Genomic DNA, 24914 nt, shown 5'->3' on the forward strand with positions numbered 1-24914 from the left:
TGGGACTCACAAACACCCAACTACCCCCCTTTAAACCATTAAAAACATTGGAAAACGCACCTGCAGTGTTTTCTGTTAGAAGGATGTGGTCACAGAATTAAAGCTTACATTCGGACAGCTGCGGATGGACAAACATCCAGCACAGCCTGCAAGCTGGGCTCACTGGTTGTGGTTGGCCTAGGGGGAGCTTAACATGTTTGCCCTTCAAACGGGAGAGAGGCGGATGCATCATCCAGGAACGCTATCAATCTTTCAAGAGCACACTGAACATTTTGTACGGTACTGGTGTAGGTTATTTTTTGTCATCACAAAACCCTCCATTAGGCACGCTGTGAAGTCACTGGTGGATCACTGCACCAAACTGACTTCGAGTTTTTATGCGGTAATTTGCACTGTTACAGCAAGAGATAAAATCCCACAGATATCTGAAGGAGAAGAATGCAAATGAGAAATAAACTGGTCAGGAGGAGGAATGAAGAGGGAGCTGGCTCAGAAGAAGCCAGATTCTGATATTACCCTAAGAAGGGATGGGCTTGGCTTCTTTTTGTAGAAGGGATGGTTGCTTTTCTTCATCGGGGTTTAGAGAAGGGAAAGGAAGTAGTATTTTAAGAGGATGTTAAGGGAATTGCAAGCTTGTGCTTAAGGGAATCTTAAGTTTTATCTATAAGCATGCCTTCTTATCATAGAAAGGAATAGTTGGGGTTGAGAAAAGGGATCTGTACTGCCTCACAGGCGTTCATGCAGTGGAGACACTTGTCTATGTGTATTTACATTTATTGCTTATCTACTGCAACTGTATATGTGCATATATATACACAAATATATATGCTTGTGTATGCATTGTATTGCACTTCATATAGAAAATCAAATGGCATGATAAAATACCCAAGATGGACTGGATCTGTGATGAAGCTTGGTGGCTTGTCTCTGACATAAGCTATGCAACAACAGGCTTGAAAGAAAGGCCAAGGCACACAGCTGTTGCTGGGAAGAGGGTCATGTTCCCTCCATCACGCAAAGGCTTGCCCAATCTGCTGAAAAATAGAGACTGGATCAGTCTTCAGGGATAAAGTTTAACATGCCTTCTACATTTCTACTTTTTGTGATGACATTTCTGGGTATTACTGCAAATAATATTTACTTTCTGTTTAAACGCTTTGTCCTGTAGTCTAATTCAAAGATGCTTTCAGTGCAGGGCTTGATGAGACTGGCAAAATGAGAATAACCAGTTCTTGACAAAGGAGGGTCAGAGGGACAGGGCACAGCAGTCTATTACAATGGGAAAATTCTTGCTATTTCTACAGATGAAAAACACAGGCTTTGTAACCATAGAAACATGATGGGCCAAGGATAATACTGAACTTCTGATGAATTTCTTTTGTTTAGAATAAAATGCTGTTCAGAGGAAGAGATACAGTGTAGATAAGGTGAAGTAATAACAGTGCTTTGCTTTCTGTACTTCCTTCCCCTCTTAGGTCTTGTAATACTTTTGATAGCTCTTATCAATATAGCTAGAATGAAATACGGCCGGGGATGTCAAGGGCAACAAGGAAAGATTCTACAGATTTGTTGGTGGTAAAAGAAAAACTATGGAAAACGCAGGCCCTCTACAGAAGGAAAAGGAAACCTGAATACCTGGGATATGGAGAAGGCTGAGGTGTTCAATGTATTTTTTGCATCAGCCTTCACCTGAAGTGCTCCAGCCACACCACCCAAGTCACAGAAGGCAAAGGCAGTGACTGGGAGAATGAAAAACTGCCTGTTGCAAGTGATGATCAGGTTCAAGACCATCTAGGGAACCTGACGGTGCACAAGTCCACAGGACCTGATGAGATGCAACTGTGGTCCTGATGGAACTGGCAGATGAAGTGTCTAGGCCACTGTCCATTATATTTGAGAAGCACAGCTTCAGTCCAGTGAAGCTCCCATTGACTGGAAAAGGGGAAATACAACCCCCATTTTTTAGAAGTGAAATAAGGAAGGCTCAGGGAACTACAACCCAGTCAGTCTCACCTCAGTGCCTGGCAAGATCATAGAGCAGATCCTCCTGGGAACTATGCTAAGGCACATGGAAAATAAGGAGGTGACAACCACCATGGCTTCACTAAAGGCAAGTCATGCCTGACAGATTTGCTGGCCTTCTGTGATGGAGTTACAGAACTGGTGGATGGGGGAATGCCAACTGATGTCATCTGCCTGGACTTGTGCAAAGCATTTGACACTGTCGTGCATGACATCTTTGTCTCTAAAGTGGAGAGGCATGGATTTGATGGATGGACCACTTGGTGGGTAAGGAATTGGCTGGATGGTTACACTCAAAAAGTTGTGGTCAATGGCTCAATATCCAAGTGCCCAGTGATGAGTGGTGTTCCTCAGAGTTCCATACTGGGACCAGTGCTGTTCAACATCTTTGTTGGTGACATGGACATTGGGATCAAGTGCACCCACAGCAAGTTTGACAATGACACCAAACTGAGTGGTGCAGTTGGCACACTGGAGGGAAGGGAGGCCATGCAGAGGGAACTTGGCAGGCTTGAGAGGTGGGCCTGTGCAAACTTCTTGAAGTCCAACAAGGCCAAGTGCAAGGTCCTGCACATGGGCTGGGGCCACCCCCAGTATCAATACAGGCTGGGAAGAGAATGGATTGAAAGGAGCCCTGAGGAGAAAGACTTGGGGGTGTTGGTGGACAAGAAGCTCAACATGACCTGGCAATGTCTACTTGCAACCCAGAAAAGCAGCTGTATCCTGGGCTGCATCAAAAGAAGTGTGACCAGCAGGTGGAGGGAGGTGATTGTCCCCCTCTACTCCACTCTCATGAGACCCCACCTGGAGTACTGTGTTCAGCTGTGGGGCCCCCAACAGAAGAAGGATAGGGACCTGTTGGAGTGAGTCCAGAGGAGGACCACAAAGATGACCAGAGGGCTGGAGAACCTTTTCTGGGAAGAGAGGATGAAGGAGTTGGGGTTGTTCAGCCTCGAGTGAGAAGGCTTTGGGGGACAACTTATTGCAGCCTTCCAATATCTAACGAGGGACTACAAGAAAGATGGAGAGGGGCATGTAGTGACAGGTCATGGGGGACTGGCTTGAACCTGAAAAAGGGCAGATTTAGATCTGATGTTAGGAAGAAATTCTTTACTGTGAGTGTGGTGAGACATAGAAGTAGGTTTCCCAGAGAAGTTGTGGCTGCCTCTTCCCTGGGAGTGTTCAAGGCCAGGCTGGATGGGGATTCAAGCAACTTGATCTAATGGAAGGTGTCCCTGCCCATGGCAGGGGGTCAGAACTAGATGATCTTTAAGGTCCCTTCCAACCCAAACCATTCTATGATTATTCTGTTTTACAGTAAGTGAAAGAGGGATCTGGGGAAGAAAAGCTGATTTCCCCAAAGTCACATTGCAGAAACAGGGATAAAACCTAAGACTTCTCAGGTTAATCAGGGTTGAATTACCAGTAAGAACTAAAGTGTTTGCAAGCAGCTTTTTAAGTGATCCAGCAAAAGTTACATAGAATCATTCAGGTTGGAAAAGACGTTTGAGACCATCAAGTCCAACCGTTAACCCAGCACTGCCAAGTCCATCACTAAACCATGTCTCTAAGCGCCGTATCTACATGTTCTTTACATACCTCCAGGGATGGTGATTCCACCACTTCCCTGGGTAGCCTGTTCCAACGCTTCAACACCCTTGCAGGGAATATTTTTTTTCCTAATATCCAATCTAAATCTCCCCTGGCAGAACCTGAGGCCGTTTCCTCTTGCCCTGATGCTTGTTACTTGGGAGAAGAGACCGACCCCCACCTGCCTGCAGCCTCCTGTCAGGCAGCTGTAGGGAGTGATAAGGTCCCCCTGAGTCTCCTCCACTCCAGGATGAACACCCCCAGTTCCCTCAGCTGCTCCTCATAAGACTTGTGCTCCAGACCCTTCCCCAGCCCCATTGCCCGTCTCTGGACACGCTGCAGCCCCTCTGCTCCCTCTTGTAGTGGGGGGCCCAGAGCTGAACACAGGGTTTGAGGTGCGGCATCACCAGTGCTAAGTGTGGGGGGATGTCCGGTCACTTCCCCTGTCCTGCTGGCCACACTATCTCTGACACAAGCCCGGATGCTGTTGGCCTTCTTGGCCACCTGGGCACCCTGCTGGCTCATGTTTAGCCGGCTGTCAACCAGCACCCCCAGGTCCTTTTCCTCCAGGCAGCTTTCCAGCCACCCTGCCCCAAGCCTGTAGCGCTGCATGGGGTTGGTGTGACCCAAGTGCAGGTGAGATGCGACATGCTTTCCTGCCAGAAAGATGCTAAGATCAATCTTGTTCTTTGGCTACATCTGTACAATGAGAGATGTGCTATACAGATGTGAACTAGCAGCTCAGATATATCCAAACTCTGGGCAACTGCTTTGGTTTCTTGCCTAAGCTATTGAGTTAATTTTCTGCCTGTATGACTCCTTTGTTTTTAATGTCCAATGTATATAGATATACCTGAGCTAATTTGATGTCCCTACACTACTTCAGTTATATCATTAACAACATGGAGATGTAGCTTGAATCTTTCACTCTGTCCATGATGCCAAAAGACATGCTATAATATCCAAATCTGCAAACTTTCAATAGTGTTTTGGGTAGTAACTCCTAAATACTCACTGAGGGTTTAGGATAATATTCCATTCTCCCATACAAGTAATAAACTCCATTGACTTTTTTTGGTATGAATGAAGATAAAATATGTCAATAAAAAATTGACACTATAACAGGCATACTATGAGCTAGTCTGGGCAGCAAGGGGAGATTTGTAGAAAGCTGTCCAGTCTTGCTAACTTCAGTCACCTTACATGCTGATGTGATGCAAAAGTCTTATCAACATGAAAAAATAGACATCAGCCTTAGTGAGCAGTGAAGAGCATATACTACAATGGCAGAAGATAAACACAACAGAAATGTATTGCCCAGAAATATTTGCCAGGAATTTGATCTGTATCCAGTTTCCAAAATTACCAGCAATGCAGAGGCATTTGGTTTCTAAACCCATAATAATTGCATTTAATCTGTGCAAGAAATTATTTCTGTGAAATAATATGTTGATCAATGTAAGAGTGTAGACAGCCCCCTTCCCAAGATGAAATAATCTGTACATATGCATAAATATTAAGTGTAGCCACCAAGCATCCAAAGATATGACATAGGGTAAGATAATTAGTAATTAATGTTATGGCAATTACAGAAGTAAATAACAAGCTTAGATCCCATAGTAAGTAACCTTTCAGTCAACAGAGGAACTAATTTTTCAAGCATTCAGGTTGGGAATTAGACTATTTTCTATAGAATTCTTTTTGATTTTGATGCAGGGTAATTCATACAAAATTCTGCCTTGTGGAGGTATTCATAAAACCAAAGGACATATTTACAGGGAAAAAAAGCCCCAAACCTAAACTCCCATATAACCACAGTGTATACATTTTTATCTCCACTCTACAGGAATATCTTGAGGGCCTTTGGCTATAAGGCTGAGACGTGAAGAAGCCATTTAAACCCTGACAAACCAAATATTGCAACACTTCAAAATTAGGTATTATCCCTGTTAGAACGACTTGGAGGGTCAAACTAGGGCCATTATATTTCTTGTAATGTAGTCAGGGAAAATAGCTAAGTTCCCTTATAAAGATGGTTCAGTGATGAGTGACTTGAGGCATCTGGCTGTCTTAGAATGGTCTACAGAAACTCCCTTTCCAAGGTTGCTGCTCGGAGCTAATCAACAGAGGAACAAGCACAGGCAGTATCTGAGTTCCTGTTTACCCTCAGCAAAAACATGAATTGAGTCTTCTCATAGGATGTTTCCATCCACTTGGTAGGATTTTGTAGCCTTATGGTGGCAGCATTCTTGTGGGGGATATAGCTTTGAATCCCATCAAATTAAGGAGGGGATTAAACATTGACCTTGCTTTCCTGGATAGCAGTGCTTGGCAGGATCCAGCTGTACAGACCACTGCCACCCCTCCATTTGCTGTGAGTCTGAGACATAACAGCTGTGCCCTTCGCAGGACGTGGTTCTGTCAGCGGTGAGGGTATCTCCATGAGATTAAGGTTGGGTGCCAAAGGCAAGAGAACTTTCAAAGCCAAAATAGAAGTATGTGGTGAATTTTAGATTCAGTAGCAGCTCACTATGGACCGTTTGATCTTAAGTACTGGATTATGCCTTATGGCCATTTTAAACACTGTCCTGCAGGGATGGGGGCTTTTGTATCTCAGACTTAACCTCTGTGGTTTTGTTACTGCTTTGTCAGACTGTCTTGAAGTGTTACTGTTGCTGAAATAATTAATAGCTCAAAAATCCAATAGAATTTAAAACATTTTTGTCATATCCAGCCTTCAAGAGGAGATCAGGGGTGTCAGCCCATCTGGATTATGTATGATGCACTCTGCTTTTCTTTTGGTACTAGTCTCAAACAGCTGGATTCTGCATCTGGAAAGAAACAGAATTATTATTTTTTAAAACTACATACGCCTGCCACAATCTCTTTGAAATGCGAATGGCGATAGAACTAAGAACTCATTTTCTGTTCTGGCAGGCAAATGATTAAAGCAGCCTGTCTCTCTCTCTTCAGCCTCCGAGCTGTCCAGTAGCCATGATGCTTTGGCAATGACATCAGATTTTAGAGGAGACATCTGATCATGGGGGAGCTTTCCTTTGTGCAGGCACACATGTGGATCTTCATACAGCAAAGGAATTGTCTCTGGAATACTGCATGTAGAAAAGTAGGAGGCTGGTCTAGTCTTCTGTGATAAAAGAGTTAAACTTCTGTAAATAAAGTGTTTGTTTTCTGTCAGGCATGAAAATACCACTCTGTATTGTCTTTTCTTTGTCCAGTCTGTGAACATGAATTTCACAGTGTATGTCCACTCTGACCCAGAATTTTGGCTCAAAGGTCATATTTCCTCAGGATAGTAAACCTTTTCTACTGCTTCCAAAGAGGCTTTCCTTTTTGTACAATGCTCAGAATTCTGGCAAAGTTCTCCAAAACAAATTAATCTTTTAATGAGGAGCATAGGTAGCTGATGCAAAATATCAAACAGAATGTTGAAAAATAAACTTTTTATAAGATTATGAATGAGTTTCACCTATAGAGTGCCATGGGAGACCATTTAAATTCTGAGCATAACTGCAACTAGACTTTGAATTGTGCCAGAGCAAGGAATTCCCCTTCCTGTGAAGATGCTGCAAGGGGAAAGAAGGCACTTGTTTGAAAAACCAAGTCTCTAGTCCCTTCCGCTATTAAGAATAACTGCCCCTTGAAAATGTAAATTAATTTAAGGCAGTTGCTGTAAGTTTAGAAATGATCAGCATCAAGATATGTGTGTATGTGTGTATGTGTAGGAGGACAGCAGAAAGGAGGGAACAAGACAGAATTCATACTCAGGAATGCAGGTTTGGAGAAGGGGGGCGTTTAGACTAATGAGTCTGGCTCTCCCCCATCATTTTCCTCATTTTCCACTCACCCAGTGCAAGCCCTTAAAAAATTCACCACTTCTATAACAAATTTAAGACTTCTAGTATAAAAGACACAAAATCTCAAAGATTTTGAGTGTGTCAGGGAAAGGGTGCAGGGGAGCTCAAGTATGGTTCCAGTTTCATGTTAGTCTCCCATCATCCCAGTTTACTTGGCATGTATCTGTTGGAAACATAAGTAACTATAGGTTAAATATGGGTGGGTTTTTTTTCTCTTTCAAAGTACAGACCAGTAAGCTTTTCTATGTATTTCTTGTAGATTAACAGCTACAAGAAGCCATCCTTTATTTAGAAGTTTATAGGATTAATCTTTTGATAGCACCAAGCTGTATATCTCAGCCATAGCACTGATAATTCTCCACAGAAAATTTTTGCAGGAAGTCTTTCAGCCTGGTGACTTATTTTGCACTAATTTTTAGCTGCCTGAAATTTCTCTTCAGCTGTGTCTCCTTACAGCTTGCGAATGTACCAAGTATTATGTCTGGAGTATTTAACAATTGATGCATCGTGCCTCCTCCAGCGCATCAGTGCTTTCATTTTCCAGTGCATTGGCTTGTTTCATATAACTTTTCACAGTAAAAGAAAAGCCCATTAAAAATGTTTTTATTGTTTGTAACAGAATCTGTTGCTTAATTTCATCAGCCTTGATAATTCTGTCTACCTTATTAAGACAATCAGGATGTGGCCAATTTTTTTTCCTGGTTCATCTGAGCTCCGAACTGCAAATATCCATAAGGTGACTGTATTTAGCTAGTTCGGTTTTGCTCTGAAACTCAGAAAATATTTTTGTAAAATGAATCTATGTTATAACTTCCTTCTTGATTACAGATCTTGGCATTTAAAATCAATTTGATGTTTAATGCTTTAAAAAGAGCAGTATTATGAAGCAAGGCAATATCTTCAAAGCTATTATGATAGCATCCATAATCCTTGGGCAATATTAGTTTGCTTACATTGGAAGCATTTTAGTACCTTGGAAATTCTAATAAACTCTTGCATTTGTGATTAATCATATCTAGAGCTACATGAAGATCTAATAATTTCCCCAGAGATGGGTAAGTAGTATACACAGCTGTGTGTAACCAGTGCCATGGGTAAAGCATGTGCATGAGGGAGGGACATTTTGAACCGTCATGACAATCTGAGAAGGCAACATCATCTTGCTCATATATGTTCTCAAAATAAAACAAGCTTGAGGAATCATCTGTTTTTACTTAGGTGCCCAAACCTTAGACCTCTAAGTCTAAGCTAGTTCCAGGCTGCCTTAACCACCTACATGGACAAATAGGCAAACAGAGCAATTCAGCTTATTCAAAGATACATCTGTAGTATAAGCCTGATAAACCATGAACATGAAGTGCCTTTTTATCCCTCGATTAGAAATGGAGCAAAACATCAGCTAAAGCTTAGGTGTCTAACTTCGATATATCACAAATAAATGAAATAAACTTCACCCTTACTCAACAGATTTATGAAAACTGCTTTTTACATCTGGGTCTCTGGTACAGAGTACATCCTCCAAATCTAGATCTTCAAAGGGTCTTCTGAACATCAGCAGGGGGATTCATTGTTAGTATCTTAGTCCATGGCTGGTTTAAATTACTGTCTACTAGAGTATAAGCTTTTAAATTTAGAATGGATAAAGACTTAAACTGTAAAGATATTAGTGATATGTCTGGCATTCCTATTCTTAGTCTGTTTGTCCTTTGGCTTAATTTTGAGAAAAAATACTGCCAAACTTCTCTTTCAGCTTTTCCAGGAAGAAAGTTTTTTCATCCCAATAATGTTTTTGTTATATCAAAAGAATTTTGTTTCCAAGCTCAGAATAAACAGTTAACGTGAAAATTATTGGTACATGAATGATCATGTTTTTGTTAGTTTGTTTGTGTCAATCAAGGTATATCGTTCCAATTTACTCTGAATGTTTTTAAGATATTGGTTCATTTTTAACATCTCTCTTAGCTTAAATTATGAAGCTAAATATAGTTTCAAACTGGGAAACTTGCATTTGTATTTTTATAAAAGAAATTAGATCAAAAAATGACAATACTGCTCCTTTTCAATGTTTCATTTCAATAAATCGATATTTTTCTGGGAACAAAGCATATAATACCCCAAATATCTAACCACTTTTACTGACTATCTTGTTTTACAGTACACAAGTGTGTGACATCCTATTCTGAGCTGAAGATAATAATAAAGCTTTGTCCTACACCCCTGTCTTTGACGGTCCAAACAAAGGCTGTGTGATAGTAACAGACACCAACTCTTTATGTGATGTCAGTGTACCCTGTGAGGACGTTCTGCCTGCTAATGAAAGTCAAAAAGGGAAACCAGAGTAGAAAATAACAATGAAAGATCTCACTATATGCAGAAATGGAATCACTCAGCAGAAATGCACAGCGATCAGTCAGACACAAAATCATTACTTTCATAACTGCGGGTTGTTGCTTCTCCCATTCTCAAATATGCAGATACACACAACGGACTTAAAGGAGCTGTAAATTAAGGATAAATCTAAACTAATCTCGCTAGGCTTTGTTAGATAGGCAAGGAGATAGACTGTCCTATAAAGTATTTGATTTCCTTAGACTTTTATAGTCAAAAACTGCTTGGGAAGTAACATGCATTTGCGGCATTGATATCTGTGGGGTGACTTGTGGTCTCATGAATATCTGGGATGCATTTTTATGGCCTGATGTTTGTACCTCACTGTACAACCTTAGGTTGCCTAACTTAGCTTGACCCTTAGAGACAAATGAATTTGATCCCTTATATGCTACTCTGTGGGAAGTTTCCAAGAAATTTAGCAAAGTATAGTGATAAAGGCTTTATAAATGAAGTAGACGAGATAGACTGGGTTTAACTTTAGTGGATACAATAAGAACATTTTCATGGGCAGAAACAATAGTGTTTAAGCAATATCTGTGATTACCTATGCTGAAAGAAAAAGGATAAAGACCTGACAGGGAATATATTCTGTGAAGAGACAATCAATTGGCTCTTAAGAGTCAAAGCAAAGGTTATGCACAGTGTCTTTGCAGTGATGAGCAGATAACATAAACCTTGCAGAAACAGGCCCCTACCCTAAAGCTAGCTTGGTATATTCAGGCTCAGCTCTCATTTCATTCCGGGGGAAAAAGCATATCCAGAACACAAGTATCACTTGCTAGCATTCCATAGGGGAAACAATGCCTTCTTTAGTTCAGTAATCTGGGTAATTTCCTCCCTCTTACCTCCTTACAAATTTTAGAAGAACAAAACCAGTAAGTAAACTGGAAAACTCTCAAAACAAAAGAACATCTGTAAAATTCCTTTGCTACTTATTTCCTGGCTTATGCAAATTTTGAGGTTTGTTAATCACCAGCAAGGGTTAGGTATGCTTTTGTTACTTAGCAACCGTGATTAGTTTTTAAAAGTTTTGTTTCAAATTTTATCATATATTTGTCCATGTTTTTCTCTGCTCCATTTCTTCTTACTGGTATTGAAACTCAAGAGAGTTTGAATACATCCAGACATCTGAACTCACAATCTTTGCTCCTACCTGCTTGGAATAAACATGGAAAATCAGAACTGAAATACAAACCAGAGCAAGAGAGCCATTGCTGTCTCGCCTACATGAGGATCTATTCTGAGCTGGTTTTCAATTTGCACTGTGATGGCTTAGGCAGAGAAAATAACCTAGAGCAAATCACAAGGGTATTTTTAAGCTTTGTTTTATTTATGTTCCTTTTCATGTTTTGGTTGAGGTAGAGCTTTGTGCTTTATCAGTTTCAACCTAAAAATGGAAGCCTGAAATGAGTGGTATTTTCAAAATTAATTCTGAAAAGTGTGAATACTTTGGGGATTAGTTAAAATATTAGTCCTGCTGTGTTTAGGTTATGTTCATGTATATTTCAACTTCAGACCAATATTTAGCTTAGTGCAATATGAGCTATAAAGTTTGTTCACCCAAAGACTTACCTGTTTTTTTCCCAGTATGTCTGTTACTGTAATAAAAGCTGCTACTTGTCTCTAAAACCTTTGCTTTGCTTCCCCATTTTACAATATTAAGTTGACTTAATCCTATCTTATCTAAAATTAATGAAAACTTTCCTATTGAGTTTCCTGGGGTCAAAATTTTATTCTCTAAGTAAAAAAAACCCAAAGGCAATAAAAAACCCCCAACAAACCATACCCTGAAGATATGAATAAAGTAGCCAGCTATCACAGCTGCTAAGCTCTTGTTTCTTCCTGCAAGCTGTGGAGCACAGCATGCACGTGAACTACAAACTGCCGAAGCCTCCAGCTGCCCAGGAGCTCCATTCTTGGGGGCTGATAGAGCAGCAGTTACCTGGAAGCCAGCAGTTCTCATCGTTTGTACTTTTTCATATCAAAGGTGTTCAGCAACCGTTGTGAGTGCAGTACGGTGCAAGGCATCGCAAAGGCACTGATGTAGTGAAACAGATGCTTATTTTGGAATTTTTGGTGTGCTTGTAACACATCTGTTTCTGCTCATAGCAACAAAGTGAACCTGAAAAATAGTGGAAACCAAGAAGCACGATTGCTTGTGAGCTTTGGTATATGCCCTACGTCTTGGTCCATGCCAGAATGTATTGTTCTAATTAGGGTGAAGATGAAATTTCAGATTCTCAGGCGGCCAACATAGAGGCGGATTCCACTTAGCAGGGTGAACAAACCAGCCTGTTCCAAACCCCTGTAGATACCTGGAAAGCTTTGGAACAATAAGTGAGTTTCTATTCACAGGATGAGGAATATAAAAAAAAGCAGAACTGAAAGAACAGGAGAAACTTTTGCCAAACTCCTTTTATTTCCCTCTGTTTGTGAGAAGGTTTCTGTTCTCAGTCAATCTCCTATAAGCAAAAAAGGCAACTGCCTGGACCTGACGTCATGGGATGCAATAGTGAAAATCAACAAACGTTGGTGTAGGCAGGGAAGAGTGGATGTCTTGGCCCCTACCTGAGGCATCCAAAAGCCTAATTTGGGCCTTCGTGATTGAGTCTGCAACCTTCCCACTCTAGAAATGGCTTTTAGCTCTCCACTCCACCTTGGTTCAGGGCAAAGGTATTGTGATTGTGTTTCACAGGGAGAAATCCTAGCTGAGGATCAGTGCAGAGGCCCAGAGAAGCAGCAGCCTCCGGAAGGGTGCTGGCATGGGGCTGCTGGCCTCCCGCGGCCTCCCAGCCATGGCTTTGGCAATAGCCCACAGAGGCCTGCTTGCTCTGCAGAGATCCTACGCTTCACTTCTGTGTTCTTGAAGACCAGCTGCTGCCCCACATCTCTTCTCACACCTGGGAAGCTTCAGGCAGGTGTCCGCACTTATTCCCCCACCTTGAACAGGACTTTACCTCCAGGAAAACAGAAATATCTAGGGCGTGGGAAATGCACATGGGCGGTTCTTGCTTAATTCCAGGAGCATTCCACAATATGTCCCCAGATGGGTACCAACCTGCAGCATAAGCCACTCTGGTTTGTCCATCAGTGTTTTTCTCCCAGCATTCATTTGCATGGTGTTTGGTTATTTGGACCCAGAAAACTGACTTCATACTTTTAATGTGCTCGTGTTTTAATTCTACAGAAAAAAATAATGACATTTTCTAGATTTAATCACCAGTTTAAGTGCATTTTCCAGAGTTTCCCAAATTTACTTTCAGAAACAGCAACTGACATTTCCTAAAAAAAAATAAAAAAAAAAATAAGGGGGGGAGGAGAAAGAAAACCATCCCTGAGCTGACAGAATGCAACAGTAGGAGGCAAGCATTCAGCTGGCAGTTAACTTACTTCCTGGCATGCAATTTTAATTAAGGAGTCAGCATGTCTGCTACACAAGCCCACAGGAGGCAGTAACTAAAAATGAGTGGGAAAATGTCCATGGGTAAAAAGGTAGGAGAAAGAAACAATGACACTGTATTTCAGAAAGCTAATTGAATATGTTCATCCCTTTTATCAAAGAAAAAGCAAGAACAAATTGTATCAGAGAATGCACAGGAATACCTATTTTGCAGTGTATAGTCAGAGATTCACTATTGATCCTAGATAATTCAAAGATAGCATCTTTCTTTTTCTTTCTTTTTCTTCTTTTTTTTTTTTTTTTTTTTTTTTTTTTTCCCAGGTAGGTCTGCATTTGCACCAGTTTTCAGATCTGTGCAATAATGTTTTGTCTTTCTTTTTATGCTAGGGACATTGCGTTCACAGCAATTATGCCTTTCATCGAGCGGTTAAACTGCCCTGTGAATAAGAAGCAGAAATGATCTGCTAAGGAGTCAAGTTCTGAGATATCAATTCATATATTTAAACTGAAGCTAGGCCAGAAATCTTTCTTTCCTTAGACCATAGCTGTAGTGATTACCTAGCTAAGTAAGTCAGCAAGTAGATTGCTTTAATCACTTCCAATAATTTATCGTAAATATATTTTTTTCCCCTGGTATGAATATTTTTTCTTCTTCTCACAGAGCCAATCATCAAGACATAGAGGCTGATTCATATCTTGTACTTTCAACACTGATTATTAATCATACAAATATCTTTCCAAAGAGGTACTGTGAAATACTGAATTGAAATCTCGTTGTTGGCTCTTACTTTCTCCACTGGTAAATATTCCAATGTAACTCTGAGGAATAAAAAGGAGTGAGCTCATGCACCTGCCTTGTTTTATATCTATACACATCAATCTGAAAGGGCTGGGACTAAAAATAACTTGTGAAGGAAAAGCAAATTAATATGATATGACTTAAAATTAGAGCTATGGTTTCTGTGGAGAAAAGAAGTGGTCAGCTAATCTCAGTCTTTCTGTCTTTCTGTCAGTTTCACTTATTAAGAGCTCTTTGGCTAGTGGGTACATAATTTATGCTTATGGTTAAATAAATTGCTGGGTGAATGTTAGAGAACTACAATGAAGTCAAGTGACAGAATCAAAAAATAGTTCAAACTTTTGTTTTGCTTTTCATAAGTGCCATTTAATGGGCTCATTATGAGTCAAAAAAATTATTTCTGAGCGAATGTAACTTGGGATGAAACACTGAACAATCAATAATGAATTTTTCCCTCCTTCTGTTGAACCGCCTTTATGAATCAGGATTGATGGGATAATGTTTGGAGCAAGCTTGGACCACAATGTGAGCAGTATGAGGCTGTACATCTCTCTCTCTGTTCTGTTTCTCCCTGGCCCCAGAGCCCATATAAAAAATATTCTAATGTCATTACTTTTGATTTTAGAGTCTAGCTCATAAGAAAAAAATCCATGAGAAAGGTTTGGGGGTTTCCTTTTTTTTTATTATTATTTTTTTTTTTTTCTCTTAAGTAAATCTGCAGGGAGAGATTTTATTATCCTTTTACTGAGCAGAGAAGAAAATATCCTTGATATTTTTTCTCATAATCCTGAGAAATCCAGACACTGATAGAATAGCCTGAAGATTTCTGTAATTTAAACCAACTGACAATGATCACCTCAGAAGCCATAGGTTCCCTGAAAATTGCCATAGTTTACTGACTGTCAGTTGCTTCTCCTACCTGTCTTAAGCCACAAAATGCCCTAAAGGAATTGCAGAAAGGGATGAATAAAGACCCAGTAATAAGCTCTGTATAACTACAGCATTACCAGGAGAGATATTTGTGGCCAAAAAGATGGAGAAGGCAATAACCAGTAGCTCTAGGGCTACTAAGTTTTGCTCCCAGACCACAGCCATGCCTGTTAGCACTGACAGATCAGGGTCTGCACAGCCTGGCCATCCTCTGCAACCTGTGGGGAATGTTGGCTTCATGACATCTGCCACCAAGTTTAACCAGCTGATGGTCCTTGGCACTTTGTGGTATATAGCTTAAGGCACTATTTTGAAGCAGGCTGGACTTTTAGCTGTTTTACTGTTAAACATCTTAATTGAAGCATCCTCTTGCCAGCCCCTCTCCCTGGCCTATGGAAAGAGCCATTTCAGAGGGCTGAAGCTGTGCTCTGGGGGCATCTTCTTTCTCCTTCTCAAATGGAAAAGGCCTCCAGGCAACTGAATTTATTGAAGCGCCTATACTGTAGAGGGCTAAAATGTATTAAGAAGAATTTCATGCAGAGAAAAACATTGCCCCGTTTCAATACCAGACTTTTATATATCTTAGCTCCTACTTCAGCCCGTACTTTTGCTTGGAGATCCTCAGATTTTAATTTACTTCAAACGACAACTGTGGTTTTAAAGATGAATTATTCATCTTGTACATGTAAAGAAGTGGCCAATGTCCAAATGGAACTGTGAAACTGCTTTTAATAAACTCAGTTAAAACCAATAGTATGCCTGTAGTCGTTCCCTATCATTTTATATGAAGACATGAAAAATATTTTAGATTAAATATAGATGCCTTCAGGCAGTTTTAATTTGCAGTGGAAGAACTGATTCAACTGATCACTAGATTGCAAACAGTTTGGTTTCTGGCTGCATGGCAGGGATAATATTTTTAAATGGATGAGCTGTTCTTGATTAATTTATTTGTGATAGGAAGCTCAGGTAGGCCTCTGTAGGCATCAATCAGAGCATGGTTACACTGTGATCGTCTAAACACGTGCTCATATACATGTTCATTTATTGAATTTAGTTGATAGCAGCTCACAGACAGTATTTCCTCCTGCTGAGGGCTGCAGGAAAGAACCCAGGGCTTCTTGGGCCACGACGTGGGCAGAGCAGAGGTCCTGTCCCCTCTCAGCACCTGGGTGCTCCCCACAGCTCTGCACATCGTGGAGAAAAGCTGATAAAAGAGCCCAGGTCTTGTGATACCAGGAATGGGGAGAGGTGGATGAGAAAGGGAAAAAAAAAAATTGGAGGATAGGAAGTGCATGAAACAAAAGCTGAGTGCTCTTTTTGAGGTGACGTGAAGAGCCTGCGGGAGCCGGGAACAGGAAGAACGTCACATTAAATGCATCACTGGTGATGGACATCCAGCAGGGTTTGGAGAAGACTTCTCAATAGTCTGTGTATATTGATTTTTTCTTTAAGACATAGCCACAATATTAATGAAATTGTAAGGAAAATACTTCTCAGCAAACATTAGTGGCCTTTTGGGCTTTTCTAGTGGAAAAGCAATCTAGACGTTTAAATTTATAAAATTTAAAGTGAATGGGGGAAAGCTGTTTGTTCCTCTTCCAAATCTGGTGTCACCCTTATCTATGATTCGACTTTACTGGGATATTCAAGGATATTCCACAATTTTACATAAACTCGCTTGCTTATTTCAAACTGCTTTCCCAAACTCCCTACCATGAAACATACTATTTTGGGGGTATATAGAAACAACTCATATCTGCATCTGGACCCAGGTCATTAAATGCTTAAATATTAATTCACCTTATTTTTGGTTTAGTGCATAGTTTGCACAAAGTGTGTAAGCAGCCCAGAGGCTGGGCAAGAAGAGAAACAAAATCAAAATACATGAGGGACAAGGAGTCAAAGAAATGGGAAAACAGAACAATAACTGCCTCTGGCCATCATTTTACAGGTTTTAGAAAAGTTTTGAAAAAATATAAACTCATTTTTGCTCTTACTTATGTAGCTGCAGTCCCTGTAACTGTGAGGAAGGCAAAAACAAGCTTAAAAGTGTCATTACTGCTACCGAAAGAGAATATCTCTTTTTGCAGGTACTTAGGCTTCATGTTTTTTAAAGCCTTAATCCTGTCAGGCAGCTGGATCCCCTACAGGACAGGTGGAATTTAAAGGAACAAATATCATCGTCTTCAGAGTAAATCTATTCATAATGAATAGAAAGGAAAAGACTTGGGTAAATTCCCAAATATGATGAACAAATTAAGATACTCTTGGGTATACCCAGTTTATGTTATCTGTAAATTTTAACTATACAACTGCAGCATTAAAAACTCAGTGGACTTTATCTTGCCTGGTATCATTGGCTGCTCTCCAGGAAAGCACTTAAACATTGCTAATTTTAAGGACATGATGCCCTGGTTTCAAGCCAGAGTACCAGCAGCATATTGGAACAAACCAGTGATAAGCAGTTTGACAAGCCCTGCAACAAATACTATTCAGCTGCTTCTTAAAGACCCCTATATGTAGTTGATTATTTTACCAGTATGTATTGAAGATACACCCATATATATATATATATATATATATATTTTTTTTTTTTTTGTACTAAACACAGCGGAATTGTTGAGCTTTCTGCTAACATCCAGCTAAATAACAATTCACTTTTTCTGAACCTGTATTTGATAAAGAGAGGAGAAAAAAGGGACTGCTAATGTGCATTTCTGTGATGTCAATTTTTTATTGCTCCTGTTGCTGAAATATAGCCATAGCTTGTCAGGATAGGATTCCTGGAGACTCTGTCTGTGAATATATGTTTGTTTCTTCCCACCTTGTTAAGAACATGTTATTAGATTTTCACATCTGTCATTTGCTTGCCATAAATGCCAGCAGTTGCTTTTTCTCCCCTCTACTTTTTTTGAAGTAAAAGGATAATTTACTCATCTGGCTTCAACCCAAATGACTAGAATGCCAACAAAAATGCACGCTACCACAGCATTTCAATTTATTTCCAGCAAAACTTATGCTTAAGAGTATCTTCTTTTAGGTGAATGCAGAACAATGAAAGAGCCATGCTCTTTTCAACCACCATCCAACCACGCATAAGGGTTGTTAACCTTACCTGTATTAAAGGGTAAGCTCATGTCTCCAGTATCTTTAAGGGCAGACAAGACAGATTGTTTGATAACAAGTCACCTTTAGGCTTTAAGTTTTGTAGGTCACATCAATAGTATTCCCACTCAGTGGCTGACCATAGCACAATCTTAAATTCTTGGGGAGCAGTAATTCTTCCTATGGTACGAAGACACTAATTTGTCACAAAAGTGGACTATTCATTTAAACTATATTCTGTGAACAAACTGTATTTATTCACAAAACTCTGTCTTAGTTGGCTGCCTGTGAGACCCTTTCAGATGGTTATTTTTACAATGGCCGGGTTCTCTTGGTACTATGTCTTCAAGAGATGTTTCAAGAAGACAGTGCCTTAAATAAGTCATAACTCATTCTTTTGATCTCCACATGGTAGCACTCCTGTCTATGTGGGGGGTGTGCCCTGATACCAGCTGGTGTGGCTGCGGTTCACATCAAATTAAAAACAATGATGACGGAACAAAAAGTTATTAGGGCTGTTGGAAACCTGAGTTTTATTCACTATGTGGCATTTTTGTATAACTTAGCATTCCTACTCATTTGCGGGCATTTGAACAAGATCGGTCAAACCCTAATTCAGTCTCCTGAGGTACCTCTAGACAATTGTCTCCTCTTTTATGCATCTGATTGAACATTTCTTTCAGGATAAAAGGCATGTGACAATACAGAGGAGACAATTGTTTTTAGAAAAAGTATCTGGAAACTGAACTTAGCTAGGAAAGCCAGCCAGCCAGCAGGGAAGCTTACAAAATTCCTTGATTTAGGTGCTAAAAGGGATCTGAGGTTTTCTTTATCTATTAGCTTCAAAACAGTCAGTCCCACTGGGCTCTACTGTTTCAAGAGTAGGCTGTCTCACTTACAGATAGTTCTCAGTCTGGGGAACGGTTAACCTTAGTTGACTTTGCTATTGGTAGACCTGGATAAGATAACGTAAGATATTACCACACCATCCTCAACATAAGTCTCATCTGAGTTACTTTAACACAATGCAAGCATCACTTCCTTTCCTCTTTTTTTTTTTTTTTTTTTTTTTTTTTTTTACCTGAATAATAATCGATACACTACTCAGTTATCAGCAGGTGGTATACTATATTTCTTTACAGCCACATTCATGTCACAGTGTACATATGGGTTGGGTAAGCTACTTCATATAAATCAGTCTTACGATCCAATCATTTAAATCCCATTTAAATGATTGAACAATTTGACCAGAGGCAGACAAGTCCTGCACTGACCATGAGTATTTGTTGCTGATGCATTACACAGGTGTGAGTGATTAATAGTGGTGCTCTGCATATGTGGAATGAAGCAGTAATATTTTGAGCTACACCTGGACAGTGCTGCATCATTTTCTCCTGATTTCTCGGTCTGTTTGAACCATGCCATCTTTCTCAATAATACCAGGCTCTGCATTTTTTGCAGGTATTGAGTCTTTCTGATCAGGTTAAGAAGTAGGTGTTGTCCCCTTTGCTACTGGAGAGCTTCCACATTTCATCCTGAAGTTGTCTGTGTTTCACTAAAGCTGGAAAGTGGTGTGATATACTGAATTGTATTATCCCGACAGGGGAGAATTTTTATTTCATGTATAGCTTTAACAAAAGAGTACAGTGAAAGTTTGAAGAAACCATGCACATTCTTATGACCTTCATAAATCTCAATTTTCTCTGTCTTTTCTCCTTGTTCCAATGAAAATATTAATTCTAACTTGAATAATATTGAGCAACTTCTTTTGAATGTCAGCAATCTCCTAGAAGAAAATGAGAGGGTTTTTTTTCCCCATCATCTTTGAAAGTGTTGGTACAGCCAGGAAAAAAAAAAAAAAAAAAGGAAGGCACAGGAAGGTTGAGCTACTGGTTAGCTCAATAGTTATAAGGCAACAGCAAAACAGTGAAGAGAAGCCCGTGTCTCCTGCCTGAGGGTCCTCTCTTAGCCAAGGCACTGAACTTCTGTACATGAGCTCTTTCCCAGTAAGAGCTGAGTGGTAAGTACCGTGTTGCTACATGAATATAATTTATTATTTGGTCACAGATCCATTAAGCAGCTTCTGATGCAAATATATTTATAGCTGAGTATGTAATGTTGCATATTTGCTTCACTTAACTATGATTAGCTGAGGCAATGCCATTGAAAACTGAAACTAAAAAAGGTGTGTGAATGATTACTTATTCATCTTCCTCATGTTTTTCTAACTACTACAGTTAGTGGCATAGGCCATTAATAAATTCAAGGTCAAATTATATTACCTTTCTTTAAAATAAGGGGAAATGAGCTAGAGGAATTGGAAATATCAGCAAGGCAAAGCTCAAGGACCCTAATAGATTTACTGACCTTTATTCTTGAGATGGGTTAGTAGTCATTATAGTGCTGTGAATGCTTCCTTAAATAATTTAGATGCCGTTGCTTGCTTCTTGGAGGCACTTCATCAAGGTTCTGTGAAGTCAGCAAAGCATGGGTAAATATGAACACTGCTTAGAAATAAAACAGACAAAATTGTTGTTCCACTGCATCCTAGGTAGATACCTTTAAGTTTCTGCTCAGCTGTTTAAAGAACTTCCAATATGTTCCTGAATAATTAGTTCAATAATGATGTGCATCCTGAAACAGAAAAACATGAAGTGACAAAAAAACCCATTTATATATCTCTTTACACTGAGAATGTTCAATTTTTATTTTAGCAAAATTCCTTTAGCATGGGTGGCCCAATGAGAAAGAAATCAGGTAAAGGTAAGCCTTTAGCTTAATAGCTTAAACCACAGGGTTGCCATATGTGAAGTAAAAACAAAGCTACAGAACTTAATTTAAAATATTGAACTTCTAATTAAACTTCAGAAAGTAGTTTCTTTTTTCACCAATAATTTGAATGTCAGTATCTTCTGTCTCCCTTAAGAAATCAGTGAACGGATCACATCCGTTCCACTGTTGTGTACAATTGAGGAAGAGATTCGTAAGGGGGACCCTAGAGTACAACACCTGTGTTCCCATGGCTTTTGCAGTGACAGGGCCCTGAAGTTTAGATATCTGATAATGCCCACACTTCTGCTGCCCGACAGGCACAAGCTGAGCAGAAGCCATGAACTAGGACTGCTTACTGGTAGCTACTTATTGGTTCCTGCCTTTTCAGAATCCTCCACAGTCAACATTCAAAATGCATTACGAGTAGCAAAGGGCATAAAAGAAAGACAAAAAAATTGTTTAACAAATAAAATATAAAGAATATAAAGTGTAGCCTGTAACTTACAGAGGAAGAGGATCAATTCATGATGTTGCCAAGAAGACAAAATCTTCTATTGTTTTATTTTGTTTTAACTTTCATACAAAAGGTCAATTGTAACCAGATGCTTAACACAGAAATTTTAAGAGCCAGAATAGCAAAAGAACAGGTGAAAGAAAATTTGGATAGGCACAATGTACTCAGACCAGGGATAATTGATCAAATTTGCCCTCTTGAGTACTGAAGGAATTTATATGAAACGATTTCTGAATAATTAGCACTTGTTTGTAAGACCTCATAGCAGATGGTAAGGTCTGCCAGGAGTAAAGAAAGATCAACTAGATGTGTCAAACTCACTCCAATATCCAGAAACCTACTGAAACAAGTAATTAAATAATCAGTTTAAAATATTTAGAGGATAATAACTTGGTAAGAAACAGCCAACACTAATTTGTCAAGAGCAAGTCATGTTAAAGAAAGTAATTCCTTCTCTGACTACCCAGTGACTTTGACTGGTCTAGTAGATGAAGAAGCAATAAAAGTAATGTTATTTTGGTTTCAGAAAGGCTTTGGTTCCACTACATTCTCCTAAGCAAATTAAGGTGATAAAACCTACAAGAAAAGTGTGCATACATCTGTGTTCTAATTCTGCACTCAAAAAACAGGGGTCACTTGCCAAAAAAGTGAAGGAATATATCCAATATGTTACCTTCGACAACACTGTAGTTCCAGGGTTCCGGAAGGATTAGTTTAATCTGCAATTTAGATCACGTCTAAGGGAATGATATAACAAAACCTGTAGATAACAGAAATGTTTTAAGGACTGTGAACTCTTTGGAGACAGGTTTAGAACCCAAAACTGTATTGCTAAATAGGGTAAATGCTCTGAAAAAAAAATAATTAGTTATGATAAGTGCATACAGCTGTATTTAGCAAGGCAACATCAATTGTACACATAAAAAATGGGGACTTACAATGGTTTGAGTCGGAAGAGACCTTCAAAGATCATCTAATCTAACCCCCCTGCCATGGGCAGGGACACCTCCCACCAGACCAGGTTGCTCAAAGCCCCATCCAGCTTGACTCAGAACACTTCCAGGGATGGGGCAGCCACAACTTCTTGGGAAACCTGTTCCAGTGTCTCACCAACCTCATCATAAAGACTTTCTTCCTTATGTCCAGTCTAATCTACCCTCTTTCAATTTAAAACCATTGTCCCCTTTTCTGTCACTACATGCCTTGGTAAGAAGTTTCTCTCCAGCTTTCTTATAAACCTCCTTTATATATTGAGAGGCTGCAGTAAAGTCTCCCCAGAGCCTTTTCTTCTCCAGGCTGAAAAATACTAACTCTCTCAGCTTTTCCTCATAGGAGAGGGTTTCCATCCTGCTGATCATTTTTTGGACCTGCTCCAAGGTGTCTGTCTTTTACTGGGGATCCCAGAGCTGGACACAGTACTCCAGGTAGGATCTCATGAGAGTGGAGTAGATGGGGAGAAGCACCTCCTTCAGACTGCTGGCCATGCTTCTTTTGATGCAGGCCACCATACAGTTGGCTTTCTGGGTTGCAAGTGCACATTGCTGGCTCATGTCCAATTTTTCATTCACCAGTATCCCCAAGTCATTCTCCACAGAGCTGCTTTAAATCCATTCATCCCCCACTCTGTATTGATATTGGGGATTCCCCCAATCCAGGTGCAAGACCTTGCACTTGGCCTTGTTGAACTTCATGAGGTTAAAGACTTCATGGAAGTTCTTTGTGAAGGACTTCCTGAAGATTCTTCATGAAGAACTTCATGAAGTTAAGGACTTAACTTCTTAACTAACAGAAGTAGAACAGAAGTCCAAGGTGTAAAGCGGATCACAAACAGTGATATGCTTCTCCAAAAGGAGTTAAAGAAAATACATGATCTAGATTTATCAGGTATATCTGGATCTACAGAGATCCCCACCTCTGTGGGCACCCCTGTGTTCAGGAGGGACATGACTATACTACAAAGTGTCCACAAGAGGACAAAAAAAAGATCAAATTCTTGGAAAATAATTATTATAAAGTGGAAAAGAACTGAGATGGTTTAGGAATGCAAAATAGTCAAATATAGAAAAACCCACCAGCCAGACATCCTCCTGAAAGCTTTCCTCTGTTAGTTAAATACTTACAGTTTGCTTAAAACACACATGGCTTTTCCAGTATTTTTGTGTCAATTTTTCTGGGTACCCAGGACCTCAAGCTACTGAATTTCACAAAGGAGGTACTGCCACCATACACAGATAATGTCACGAGCAGTACAGCTAGTCAGACTCATGTACCAGGTGAGTGCTGTGGTTTAAATCCAGCCAGCAACTTAAGCATCCCACAGCCACTCGCTCACTCCCTGCCCCCCACAGCAGGATGGGGAGCAGAACTGGGAAAAAAGAAAAACTTTTAAAAACAAATTAATAACTGAAATAAAATATAATAATAATAATAATAATAATAATAATAATAATAATAATAACTGTAATGAAAAGGAGACAGAGGGAAAGAGGAATAAAACCCGAATGGAAAAAAACGAGTGATGCACAGTGCAATTGCTCACCACCTGCTGACAGATGCCCAGCCAGTCCCCAAGCAATGATCAGTGGTTCCTGGCCAGCTCCCCCCAGTTTATATACCAAGTGTGACATTCTGTGGTATGGAACATCCCTTTGGCTGGTTGGGGTCAGCTGCCCTGGCTCTGCTCCCTCCCGGCTTCTTGTGCACCAGCTCACTGGCACAGCACGGGAAACCTGGGAAGTCCGTGGTGTATTGTTTAGCAACAGCTAAAACATCAGTGTGTTATCGACATTATTCTCATACTAAATCCAAACCACAGCACTGTACCAGTGACTAAGAAAATTATCTGTATCCCGGTCAAAACCAGGACAGTAAGAGAAAGATTGTCTGCACGTGCTTGAGCTCTCTACCTGTGACTGGCCATTTGGCATTATGCCCAGGAACATATAGGATCACCTTAGCTGTTTAGGTTAGGAAGCAGAAGTCTGAGTAAGGGACAGAATGACAGCCTTAAGTGCTAAAAACAGAAAAAAAAAGAATCCTTTATGAGGAACAATGATCAACTGGTCACCATGTCCTCCTTCTGGTACTAGCTGACATATGACTAATTTATGTGAGAAAAGTTTAGATTATATATCAGGGATTAGAACCTCTACCATACAACTTTCTGTAATGTGTTATCCAAAGTCTACTTTCTGGAATGATTCAGTAGATGAACTTGGCATTTATCTGAATGCAAATTTCTTTTCTCACTAGCTGTTATATCCTAGCTGGAGCAGTACCTCCTGAAGTTAATAGCAGCAAATACAAATACCTGCAAATACTAATATGTTAACCAAATTCAAACCATTTAATTATTTTACTACACTTCATGCGTTTACAGGTGTTGTTAATACAATTTCATTACTGTCTTAGTGATAACCAAAATTACAAAGAAATATTTCCCCTTTGAATTTGTAGTAATAAGTAGCTACAAAACCATTTTGCTGTTTCTATGCTTTGAGGTCATAGTAGCCA

At 39.9% G+C, this 24914-nt stretch overlaps 1 protein-coding gene across 1 annotated transcript in view; it reads right to left on the minus strand.

The window, feature by feature from the left end:
- Positions 1–24914, minus strand: part of SLC13A1 (solute carrier family 13 member 1) — a 57603-nt gene continuing 32689 nt past the window's right edge. The window contains exon 15 of the mRNA XM_080393983.1: positions 1–24914. This exon is cut by the window's right edge and continues 8224 nt beyond it. The gene's annotated coding sequence lies outside the window, so the exon portion shown is untranslated.

Source organism: Falco punctatus (assembly GCF_963210335.1).
Source record: "Falco punctatus genome assembly, chromosome: 6".
Taxonomy (NCBI): Eukaryota; Metazoa; Chordata; class Aves; order Falconiformes; family Falconidae; genus Falco; species Falco punctatus.